This window comes from Neovison vison, chromosome 12 (assembly GCF_020171115.1).
Source record: "Neovison vison isolate M4711 chromosome 12, ASM_NN_V1, whole genome shotgun sequence".
Classification (NCBI taxonomy): Eukaryota; Metazoa; Chordata; class Mammalia; order Carnivora; family Mustelidae; genus Neogale; species Neogale vison.
In genome coordinates, this window is record NC_058102.1 from 123,321,075 (window position 1) to 123,334,881 (window position 13,807).

The following is a 13,807-nucleotide window of genomic DNA, read 5'->3' on the forward strand; positions in this document are numbered from 1 at the left end:
CGCAGGGTTGGGGGTGGGAGTGCCTGAGCATCCCATGACCTTGAGATCACAACCTGAACCAAAACCAAGAGTCCAACCCCCCAACCAACTGAGCCACCCAGGTTCCCCACACACACTTTATCTTCTGATAAAAAAACATCTGCCTAGTGTATTAGGGAAGATATACAGAAGTGACAACATGTGAGGGGCACATAAGTGGCTCAGTCGGTTGACCATCCAACTCTTAAATCTGGCTCAGGTCATGATCTCATGGGTTGTGGGTTGAGCTCTACATGGGGCTCTCTGCTCATGTGGGAGTCTGCTTGAGGATTCTCTCTCCCTCTGTCCCCTCTAGCTCTGTCAAATGAATAAATAAATCTATTTTTTAAAAGATTTTATTTATTTGACAGAGATCACAAGTAGGCAGAGAAGCAGGAAGAGAAGCAGAGAGGAGGAAGCAGGCCCCCTGCTAGGCAGAGAGCCCGGTACGGGGCTTGATCCGACCTCAGGATCATGACCCAAGCTGAAGGCAGAGGCTTTAACCCACTGAGCCACCCAGGTGCCCCTAAATAAATTTGTTAATAAAGATTTTATTTACCTACTTGAGAGAGAACAAGAGTGAGAGAGATCACAGAGGGAGATGGAGAAGCAGGCTCCCTGCTGAGCAGAGAGCCCAATGTGGGGCTTGATCCCAGGCTGCTGGGATCATGACCTAAGCTGAAGGCAGATGCATAACCCACTGAGGCACCAGGTATCCCTAAATAAATCTTAAAAAAGAAAAGAAAAGGGACATCTGAGTTGAATCTTAAAGCATATGTAGGAATTTTCCAGGTCACTGAGAAGAAAATACGAAGAAAAATCAAGGTGGAGGAAACAACAAACTATGAAAAAAAAAATCTATGTATTTAATGTTTGAATATGTCAAACCTTTCTTCAAAGGTTTCTAGTCTGGGGACCCTGATAAATGGTGATTAACTAAAAGGAAAAATTAAGAAGTCCCAAAGTGGTACGAATGAAGAACAGGATTTTGGTTGTAGACAAGCTGGGATGAAGAAAATTTCAGGACTTCTAGTGAGAGATGGATTCACAACTGGAAGTAAGGCTGAGAAACACAAAGAAGAGCGATCAAGGTTGGATACAGAGCTTTGGGAATCATCAGCATAGAGAGGAGAATTGAGGCCATGCATGTGGGTAATAAAGAACAAAGCTCAGAAAATGAAGAGTAGATTATTCCACAACAGAGATGTAATTATAACGATAATTGAGTGTTTTATAGACTATCACTTTCAGCTAACAAACATTAAATGGAACTATAATAGTAATTTGGGTCTGTATTTATTTTTAAAAAGCATTTTTTTCCTGGTTAAAAATTATGCCCACTGTAAATAAAACATATTTGTAACTTGGTCTCCTTTTTACCATCTGGTCATGTTTTGTCCATTTTTCCATTAAGATACTGTATTTTTCTAATTAATGTAATATCATCAATTCTTAGTCATGCTAGGTAATCTTAAACACAACATTCAGATGGTATAAGCTATGAACTGGCTGTTGAGTCTTTTGGATTTACAAATCCAAAATTAATAGAATGTGTATGCAATTATACATAGAGTTTCTATTTTTTTCACTAGCTTCTTACAGGTACTCAGGAGGTATAATAATAGTTCTCAAATTGTGTTTTAGGATTCTTAAGGGTCCACAAGACCCTTTTAGAGACTACATGAAATCAAAATGATTTCCACTAGAAAGATATTGCTTTTTCCTCTTAAGCTTTCATGAATGTAGAGTGAAGTTTTCCAGAGGCCCAATGATATGTTTGTTCCACCTCAAAAGACTGAATCTATAAATATGTAAGAGAATTTCCACTAATAACATAGACATTAAAGGACTTACAGAGTCACTCTTCTAATTTTCTTCTCATTTTAGAAAAGTTACTTTTCAGGAGCACCTGGGTGGCTCAGTTGTTAAGCATCTACCTTCAGCTCAGATCATGATCCCAGAGTTCTGGAATCGAGTCCTGCATTTGGCTCCCTGCTCAGTGGGGAGTCTGCCCCTCCCTCTCCCACTGTCCCCACTTGCACGTGCTCTCTGTCTCAAATAAATAAAATCTTAAAAATAAAAAATTAAAAAAAATATTTACTGTATTTTTATTAACATGTGATGGGTGTATTATTATTTTAAAATGAGTTAATACACCTTTTCAAATTTCTGTCATAATTTCTAAGAAGAAAAATATTGATCATTATTTGCTTATAACTCATACAATCCAAAGCTCTTTGGGATTTCTGAATCATTTATTTTACTTTTTAAAAAAATTTTCTGAGAGAGACATCATGCCTAAGGTGTAAGGGTAGAGAGAGAATCTTAAGTAGACTCCATGCCCAGTGCAGAGCCCAATGGGGCCTGATCTCATGACCCTGAAATCATGACCTGGGCCAAGATCAAGAGTTGGATGCTTAACTGACTGAGCTATCCAGGTGCCCCCAAGATCTTCAGTCATTTTAAAAGTGTCAAGAGCAAAAACAAAACCAAAACCAAACAAAAAAAACCCACAAAAAATGCAAAACCCCAAACAAAACAAATACAAATGTCAACAGCATGAGACAAAACAACATGTGAATAATTGGATTATAGCATTCAAAGGAAAAAAAGAGAGTAGGGGTGAGTAACCCTAATAAGTAGAAATGGTACTCTATTGCTTTATTAATTTTTCCTTCCTCTTTCTTCTGAGATTTAAGCACTAAATGATTTCAAGGTCAAAGAATACGTATGTTGAGAAACATTTCCACACTTCAATTTCTTAAAATCGGATACCACCACCTACTGTTATGATTAGATACTGCACCATCTACTGCCTTGGAATTTTAAACATACACCTAAAATAGTGTATTTATAATAATATCATGCTATTAAGTATAGAAAACTAGCTGTTCATAATTCTTGGGTAATGAATTATTCAGATTAGGTCAGTAAGCACATATTTAAATATATAGTTTAAATGGTATTATTTCAAATTACTATTTCTTTAGACAGAATATCCTCTATTTAAATTTTATTTTTATTTATTTAAGATTCTCTTTTTTTTAAAAGATGTTATTTATTTATTTGATAGAGATCACAAGTAGGCAGAGAGGCAGGCAGAGAGAGAGGAGGAAGCAGGCTCCCCGCTGAGCAGAGAGCCCGATGTGGGGCTCGATCCCAGGACCCTGGGACCACGACCTGAGCCGAAGGCAGAGGCTTTAACCCACTGCTGGGCCACCCAGGCTCCCTTAAATTTTTATTTTTGATAGCTAATGTTCATTCTTAAGAATATTTATTAGTGTACAAAGTTGTAAATGTAGTGAGGATATACCAATCTCACATATTAAAACTTACAGAATTTACTTGTATAAGACTTGTAAGGTGACTTCAACACTTACTGAGATATTTGCAGGACATCCTAATAATTGTGTCATTTTATTTTAGAATTTTCTAACTTTGTTTTCTTATAATCACGTTGATTCCCTATCAACCCCATCTGCTTCAGTCAGTGAGATCATATATATATATGCAAAGTTTTATAGTCCTGTTTGCCTCCCCCTTTCTTCTCTTCCACTTCAGCTGTCTCTTCTCACTGCTCTCAGTGCAGCTATGGAAGGCCCATTTGGGCCTTTTAAATTTGATGCTGACTTGGACACCAGATAACTGCACTGCATTTAAGAAGCATACCCTGAGTGCTAAGTATTGAAAACAAAACAAAACAAAACAAAAAACCCAACAATGCTGCAGAGTGCAAAAATACAAAGCTAACATGGGGACTACAAAGATGAAGCTGGCAAGATTCTTTTTGCAAACCATGTATCTGATAAGAGGTTAAGGACCAAAATAGATAAGAAACTCCTACAACTCAAATGCAAAAACCTAAAATAACCCAAATAAAAATTGGGCAAAGAACACGATTAGACATTTCTCCAAAGAATACATATAAATAGCCAAAAATATATGAAAAGATGCTCAACATCACTAATCATAAGAGTTGCAAATTAAAACCCAACAGAGGTGATCTGGACAAGATGGCGGGGTACTAGGAAGAGGCGTCTTTTCAGCTGGTACCCCAAAGTGAGCTGATTACCTACCAAAGAACTCTGATCACCCATGAAATCAGCCTGAGATCAGAATTATACACGTCTGGATCTCTACAGGGGCAGAAGACGCCAGTGAGCAGGTAAAGCGGAATGGGAACGGTGGACTGATATCGGAAGATAAACAAAAGGGGGAGGGAGCCACCAGAGGCAACCGGTGCAAAAGTAATACCCCGATACGAGCGAGAGTGCCCTGCGTCTGGGGACCAGCATTAACTTGGAGACTGGTTGAAAGCACTCCAAAAGAGCAAAGGATTGCCGGGGCAAATTGAGGGAATCGGGGCGGCTAGGGACAGGGGCTTAAGTCCCCGGTCCCAGACGGCCTCCCCGGCGTGGAGGCAGAGAGAGTGCGGTGGAGAAACCGGCTCCTGGTCCCTAAACCGCCAGCGCGCCCCAGAGCGCGGGGGTTCCGGCTCCTGTGAGGCGATGGGAGCTGCGCCGGTCTGCAGAACGCGCGCTAGCCCTACCACTAAGTTTGAGATGCGCGCGCACGTCGCTCCAGCTCTCCTGGGTTTCTAAGGCCCGGGGGCGCTTCTTGACCCGCACCATTGTTTCAAAGTCTAAGCCGAGTGCCCGCGAATCTCTTCCCCGGACAGAGGCGCGCAAAAGCCCAGCCTGCGGCTTACGGACCAGCGCCCCGTTCTCAGTGCCCCAGACGCGCGCCCGACCCACAGCCGCCTCTGAAAAGAGGTGCGCGCAAGCCGGGCACTCCCAGCCCGGGCCGGCGACAAAATCTCAGTGTGCGATCGCTGCTTGGAACCTCTCTGGCGGTCGGGAGCTCCCAGACAGCCGCCACTGCCTTGACTTTGGGGACAAGCAAAAGATCCTGCGCCCCCAGGGTCTGCAACTTGGAACCAGCACTGCCAGCGGCCAAGGGGGAATTTATTCAGCTTCTGCACCCAGACTGAGGCTTCTCTCTGAGACGGAGATCAGGAAGTGTTCCAGGGTGCACCTTGACTGCACCAGAGTTGATACATCCAGCTACATCTGTTCAGTCTTCTCCCACCAAAATGACTAGGAGGAGGAATGCCCAACAGAAGAAAAATACAGAGGATGGACCTTCTGCAATAGAGCTAACGGCTATCAACATAGACAATATGTCGGAAAGAGAATTCAGGCTAACAATTATCCAGGCAATAGCTAGGTTGGAGAAAGCCATGGATGACCAAACAGAATTGATTAGGGCCGAACTGAAAGCGACCAGACAGGATGTTCACAATGTTAGGGCGGAGCTTAAAGCTACCAGGGAGGAGGTCCACAATGCTCTCAATGAGTTCCAATCCAATCTAAACTCTCTCAAAGCTAGGGTAACTGAGACAGAAGATAGAATTAGTGATCTGGAAGACAAACAGATAGAGAGAAAGGATCAGGAGGAAGCCTGGAACAAACAGCTTAGATCCCACGAAAGCAGAATTAGGGAAATAAATGATGCCACGAAGCGTTCCAACGTCAGAATTATTGGAATTCCTGAAGGGGAGGAGAAAGAAAGAAGTCTAGAAGATGTCGTGGAACAAGTCCTTCATGAAAACTTTCCGAATCTCGCGAATGAAACCAGCGTTCATGTACTAGAGGCTGAACGGTCTCCACCCAAGATTATACACTCCAAAAAAACATCACGACACCTGATAGTCAAATTGAGAAATTATAATTGTAGGTATAATCTCTTGAAAGCTGCCAGGGCAAAGAGGCTCCTTACTTACAGAGGGAAGCCCATCAGAATAACGTCAGACCTGTCCACAGAGACCTGGCAAGCCAGAAGAGGCTGGCAAGATATATTCAGGGCACTAAATGAGAAGAACATGCAGCCAAGAATACTTTATCCAGCAAGACTGACATTCAAAATGGATGGAGAGATAAAGAGTTTCCAAGACCAGCAAGGCTTAAAAGACTATGCAACCAGCAAGCCGATACTGCAAGAAATATTAAGGGGGGTTCTATAAAAGAGGAAAAATCCCAAGAATAGCATTGAACAGAAATATAGAGACAGTCTACAGAAAGAAAGACTTCAAAGGTAACTCGATGTCAATAAAAACGTATCTATCAATAATCACTCTCAATGTGAATGGCCTAAATGCACCCATAAAACGGCACAGGGTTGTAGATTGGATAAAACGACAGGACCCATCCATATGCTGTCTACAAGAGACCCATTTTGAACCTAAAGATACACGCAGACTGAAAGTGAAGGGGTGGAGAAGCATCTTTCATGCCAATGGGACTCAAAAGAAGGCTGGGGTAGCGATTCTCATATCAGATAAATTAGACTTCAAACTAAAGACTGTAGTCAGAGATACAGAAGGACACTACATAATCCTTAAAGGGACTATCCACCAAGATGATCTAACAATTGTAAATATCTATGCTCCCAATATGGGAGCAGCCAATTACTTAAGAAAACTGTTAATCAAGATAAAGAGTCATATTGATATGAATACACTAATTGTAGGTGATCTTAACACGCCTCTTTCAGAATTAGACAGATCATCGAAGCAGAAACTCAACAAAGAAACAAGAGCATTGAATGACACATTGGACCAGATGGACCTCATAGATATATACAGAACATTCCACCCTAAAACAGCAGAATACTCATTCTTCTCAAGTGCACACGGAACCTTCTCCAGAATAGACCACATACTGGGTCACAAATCAGGACTCAGCCGATACCAAAAGACTGAGATTATTCCCTGCATATTCTCAGATCACAATGCTTTGAAACTGGAGCTCAATCACAAGGAAAAGTTCCGAAGGAACTCAAACACCTGGAAGCTAAAGACCACCTTGCTTAAGAATGCTTGGATCAACCAGGAGATCAAAGAAGAACTGAAACAATTCATGGAAACCAATGAGAATGAAGACACTTCGGTCCAAAACCTATGGGATACAGCAAAGGCGGTCCTAAGGGGAAAATATATAGCCATCCAAGCCTTGCTCAAAAAAATTGAAAAATCCAGAACAAAAATCTTTCAAAATCTTTCTTTTGAAAGAATCAGTAAGATCGATAAACCACTGGCTACACTAATCCGAAAGAAAAGAGAGAAATCCCAAATTCATAAAATTATGAATGAAAAGGGAGAGATCACAACTAACACCAAGGAAGTAGAAACAATCATCAGAAGTTATTACGAACAGTTATATGCCAATAAGCTTAGCAACCTAGATGAAATGGATGCATTCCTGGAAAAATATAAACTACCAAAATTGAACCAGGAAGAAATTGACAACCTGAATAGACCGATATCTAATAACGAGATTGAAGCAGTGATCAAAAACCTCCCAAAAAACAAGAGCCCAGGACCTGACGGATTCCCTGGGGAATTCTACCAAACCTTCCAAGAAGAAATAACACCTATTCTCCTGAAGCTGTTTCAAAAAATTGAAGCAGAAGGAAAACTTCCAGACTCTTTCTATGAAGCCAGCATTTCCCTGATCCCCAAACCAGGCAAGGACCATACCAAAAAGGAGAATTTCAGACCAATATCACTGATGAATATGGATGCTAAGATTCTCAACAAGATCCTAGCCAACAGGATCCAACAACACATTAAAAAGATTATCCACCATGATCAGGTGGGATTCATCCCTGGGCTACAAGGATGGTTCAACATTCGTAAATCAATCAATGTGATAGAACAAATTAATATGAGAAGAGAGAAGAACCACATGGTCCTCTCAATTGATGCAGAAAAAGCATTTGACAAAATCCAACATCCGTTCCTGATTAAAACGCTTCAAAGTATGGGGATAGAGGGAACATTCCTGAACCTCATCAAATCTATCTATGAAAGACCCACAGCAAATATCATCCTCAATGGGAAAAAGCTTGCAGCCTTCCCACTGAGATCAGGAACAAGACAAGGATGCCCACTCTCACCACTCTTGTTCAACATAGTATTAGAAGTCCTAGCAACAGCAATCAGACAACAGAGAGAAATAAAAGGTATCCAAATTGGTAATGAAGAAGTCAAACTCTCTCTCTTCGCAGATGACATGATTCTTTATATGGAAAACCCAAAAGACTCCACCCCCAAACTACTAGAACTCATACAGCAATTCAGCAGCGTGGCAGGATACAAAGTCAATGTGCAGAAATCAGTGGCTTTCTTATACACTAACAATGAAAATACAGAAAGGGAAATTAGAGAATCAATTCCATTTACTATAGCCCCAAGAACCATAAGATACCTGGGAATAAACCTAACTAAAGAGGTAAAGGATCTATACTTGAGGAACTATAGAACACTCATGAAAGAAATTGAAGAAGACACAAAAAGATGGAAGACCATTCCATGCTCTTGGATCGGAAGAATAAACATTGTTAAAATGTCTATACTGCCTAGAGCAATCTATACTTTTAATGCCATTCCGATCAAAATTCCACCGGCATTCTTCAAAGAGCTGGAGCAAATAATCCTAAAATTTGTATGGAATCAGAAGAGACCCCGAATCGCTAAGGAAATGTTGAAAAACAAAAATAAAGCTGGCGGCATCACCTTACCTGATTTCAAGCTTTATTACAAAGCTGTGATCACCAAGACAGCATGGTACTGGCATAAAAACAGACACATAGACCAGTGGAACAGAGTAGAGAGCCCTGATATGGACCCTCAACTCTATGGTCAATTAATCTTCGACAAAACAGGAAAAAATATACAGTGGAAAAAAGACAGTCTCTTCAATAAATGGTGCTGGGAAAACTGGACAGCTATATGTAGAAGAATGAAACTCGACCATTCTCTTACACCGTACACAAAGATCAACTGAAAATGGATAAAAGACCTCAACGTGAGACAGGAATCTATCAGAATCTTAGAGGAGAACATAGGCAGTAATCTCTTTGATATCAGCCACAGCAACTTCTTTCAAGATATGTCTCCAAAGGCAAAGGAAACAAAAGCGAAAATAAACTTCTGGGACTTCATCAAAATCAAAAGCTTCTGCACAGCAAAGGAAACAGTCAAAAAAACAAAGAGGCAACCCACGGAATGGGAGAAGATATTTGCAAATGACAGTACAGACAAAAAGTTGATATCCAGGATCTATAATGAACTCCTCAAACTCAACCCACACGAAACAGACAAACACATCAAAAAATGGGCAGAAGATATGAACAGACACTTCTCCAATCAAGAAATACAAATGGCTATCAGACACATGAAAAAATGCTCATCATCATTAGCCCTCAGGGAGATTCAAATTAAAACCACATTGAGATATCACCTTACACCAGTTAGAATGGCCAAAATTAACAAAACAGGAAACAACATGTGTTGGAGAGGATGTGGAGAAAGGGGAACCCTCTTACACTGTTGGTGGGATTGCAAGTTGGTGCAGCCTCTTTGGAGAACAGTGTGGAGATTCCTCAAGAAATTAAAAATAGAGCTTCCCTACGACCCTGCAATTGCACTCCTGGGTATTTACCCCAAAGATACAGATGTCGTGAAAAGAAGGGCCATCTGTACCCCAATGTTTATAGCAGCAATGGCCACAGTCGCCAAACTATGGAAAGAACCAAGATGCCCTTCAACGGATGAATGGATAAGGAAGATGTGGTCCATATACACTATGGAGTATTATGCCTCCATCAGAAAGGATGAATATCCAACTTTTGTAGCAACATGGACGGGACTGGAAGAGATTATGCTGAGTGAAATCAGTCAAGCAGAGAGAATCAATTATCATATGGTTTCACTCATTTGTGCAGCATAACCAATAGCATGGAGGACAAGGGGCGTTAGAGAGGAGTAGGGAATTTGGGTAAATTGGAAGGGGAGGTGAACCATGAGAGACTATGGACTCTGAAAAACAGTCTGAAGGGTTTGAAGTGGCGGGGGGGGTGGGAGGTTGGGGTACCAGGTGGTGGGTATTATAGAGGGCACAGCTTGCATGGAGCACTGGGTGTGGTGAAAAAATAATGAATAATGTTTTTGTGAAAATAAATAAATTGGGGGAAAAAAAAACAAAACAAAAAAACAAAACCCAACAGATGTATTACCTCGCACCTGTTAGGATGGACATTATTTAAAAAAAAAAAAAGAAAGAAAAAAAAGGAAAAAAAATCTCAAGTTGTTGGTGAGGATATGTAGAAACTGGAACCTTTATACACCGTTGACGGAAATGTAAAATGGTGTCGCAACTATAGAAAACAGTATGGAGGTTCCTCAAAAACTTAAAAATACATCTACCATGTGACAGAGCCATTCCACTTCTGGGTACTCAGTCCAAAAGAACTGAAATCAGAATCGCAAGAGATATCTGCATTCCCATGCTCACTGCAGCAGTACTTACAGCAGCCAAGATGTTGAAACAATCTACAAGTCCAGCAACGAATGGCTGGATAAGGAAATTATGGAATATACATATGATGGACTATTACTCAAGGCTGAAAAAAGAAGGAAATCCTATCATACATGGCAACAGGAATGAACCTTTAAGACACTATGCTAAGTGAAATATAGAAGTCAGAGAAGTAGAAATACTGTATGATTCCACTTAGAATAGGTATTTGAAATAGTCAAATTCAAAGAAGTGGAGCAAAATGATGGTTGCCAGGAGCTGGAAGGAGGAGGAAATAGGGAGTTGCTATTCAACAGATAAAATTGCAGTCATGTAAGGTGACTGAGTTCTAGATATCTGCTGTACAACTTTGTGTTAATAGTTAATTCTATAACTTGACTTAAAAAAAATCATTATGAGTGTAGATCTTATGCTCAATGTTCTTACTACAATTAAAAAAATCCCATCCCCCCACTTAAACAGTAGGCATCAAAGTAGAATGTGGTAAGTGCCATGAAAACAAAATGCTCAGAGGTAAGGATAGATCACTTTCAGCCCCAAGAATCGCGAAGCTCTCCTTGGAGGGATGGCCTGTGAAGTAGGCAGTGAAGGACTGCACAGGCACAGATGAGAGGGATATAGGTCTTTGGCAAATGGAGTAACACAAAGAAATAAAAGCAAGTGCCACAATTTTCTTCAAGCATAGATTTCTGATGGTTGAGAAATAAGCCAGGATGAAATTCTATGAGATCCCTGAGTAAGGAAGGGGAAAAAATCTGTAGTTAGATAAATTTAAAATGAACTTAGTTGCAAGAATGTTAGACTAGCTAACTAAAAAGCAGTAGGATACTGAGGAAGACTTGATTATGTCACTGGTACATAAATTGCATACACACACACACACAATTTGAGCTATGAACTTTGTGTAATCTATTTTTGAAAGTGAAGAGCTTCTTAAACCCATTTACTGGTTATTGTATTCCTAAGAAGTCAGGTTGCTACAGAGTTGACATATAGCTAGATCAATTTAGCAAATAAAAACACAAAATGCCCAGTTAAATTTAAATTTCTGATAAAAAACCAGTATTTAGTAAAATTATATTCCAAATATTGAATGGCACATACTTATGCTAAAAATGATTTATCTGCAAATAAATTTAACTGGGAGTCCCATATTGCTTCTGGCAACTTAACTGCAGCTAGTTAAATCTATTTTTATAGTAATAAAATATAGAGAAAAGAAGCACTTCTGACTTTTTCCTCAAATTTTGATAAACCAAACACTTCAAATTTATATACCACCTAACCACTTAATTGCAATTCACATTACTTAAAAAATATTAAAATTTCAAAATGATCTAAATTTTTGGTTTAGAGTCTCTTAGTGTCTGTGTATCACAAGTTCATGAACATTCAACGAACTATTTAACTGTAGCCTGGAGGGACTGTGATAATGATTTCTATTAAAGAGGAAAAAGAAAGGAAGCTCTGGGTTTCTGATTTATAAGAGCTGACTCTATGTCAATCCCATAAAATGAAGAAAACATTCAAATAATCAAATAAATGTAAACAGTAAATGTTCAATACATAAAATAACACAGGGCACAAATACAACAGAATACATTAAAGGTAGGAAAGAAGCCACTGAAAAACTGATCTATAGGCAAACAAAGCAAAGAAAATCTCAGCTCAAAAGCCATGCAGTAGTAAAGGCAGCTGGCCGTAGACAGGAGGTGAAGTGCATGGGTGGCAGTAGACGGGCTGAAGTGCATGGGGAACCAAGTCATTGAATGGTTTTAAGTGAGAAACTGTCATGATCTGACTTACTTTCTAAAAATATCCTACTAGCTGCTGTAAAAGACTAACGGGTGGGCAAAAATGAAATTAGGTGACGAGTTCTACTGCAGGTTTATCTGTATTCTATTGCAGAAGCTAAAGATAGTTTTAACAGTTGAGGTAGAATCAAGTACCTGGATTCGGAAACTACAGAACCCATATGATCAACACTATATACTTTCATTGAAAAGTACAAAAAAGTCCAATCTAAATGGGAAGACTTACTACTGTAAAAATGGCACTTCTTTAAAATAATCTACAAATTTAACATAACTCATTCGAATTCTTACAAATTTCTTAAAACTGCAACTTTAAAAAAAGTTCAACTGGACTAGATAATATAAAAATGGCTATAATAATTTTACATTATAATATTTTATTATAATAATCATAGGAAACGTGCTAACAAATATCAAAGAACATGCAACTAGGCAATAAGGTAGTTTTGGCATAAGAAATCACAAACAGGTAAGTGGAACAGAAGAGTACAAAGAAGGTTTCACACATATGGGAAAATCAAGTAGGTGTGTCAGTGGAGAAATGACAAGTTAGGAATATTGGGCAGTTCCTTGGGAAAAAGTAAAAGTAGATCTCCATCTCATACTACTCACAAATAAATAATCCAAGTGGATTAAAGAATTAAACATTAAAAAAATCCTACAAAATAATTTGAAGAAAATATTAGTTTAATCTTGTGGCGAAATACAAAACTGATTTAAGAAAAAAACCTAAAAAACAAAATCCGTAACAGAAAAGATGAAATGATTATCTTTCTAAAAATGACAACCTCCAGGATGATAACAGACACCCATTAACAAAGTTAAGAGACAGAAAAGGCTGAGGGAAAATATTTGCATCACATTTTTAAAACAAAGAAAGAATTTATAGAGTTCCTAGCAACTATGAAGAAGACAGTAACCTTTCCCCTCAGAATGCGAAAAGCTAGAAAGAAGCAATTCCCAGAAGAGAAAATACTAAAAGCTGACAAACACACAAAAAGATGATCAAACAGAGGCTCAGGAAGAATCAGAGAAATGTGAATTATCAGTAAATGACATATAAAAGATGGACAGTTCTGAGTGTGGCCAGGATACAGGAGAAGAGTTAAGTTTTTTAAAAGCAAAGTTGATATATTAGCAGTTGGTAAGGCTGATCTTAGAAGGCAATCTGGCTTTATCTATCAGGTTTACAGATGTTCTAAATAGATGAGTTCTCATATGACCCAGGATTTTCATTCTTAAGTAGATACCAAAGCAAAATTAAAAAAATACATCCTCACAAAAACTTTTACATAAATGTTTCTAAACACATTATTCAGGACGGCCAAGTGGAAACAAGCTGAATGCCCAACAATAGATGAAGGAATACATAAATTATGGTCTCTCTACTAAGTGGGATATAGTCACCAATTAGAAGGAGTACAGTCCCGGCATACGCTAAAACATGGCTGAACCTTGAAAACATGCCAAGTAAAAGAAGCCAGTCATAGAAGACCAGATATTACATGATTCTATTTATAAGAATCCCCAGTTTTGACAGATCTACGGAGACAGAAAACAGATTAATTGTTGCTAGGAGCTGAAGGGCAAGGCAAT

At 39.2% G+C, this 13,807-nt stretch overlaps 1 protein-coding gene across 5 annotated transcripts in view; it reads right to left on the reverse strand.

The window, feature by feature from the left end:
* Positions 1 to 13,807, reverse strand: part of MINDY3 (MINDY lysine 48 deubiquitinase 3) — a 92,934-nt gene that overhangs the window by 47,926 nt on the left and 31,201 nt on the right. The gene's annotated exons all lie outside the window — the stretch shown is intronic.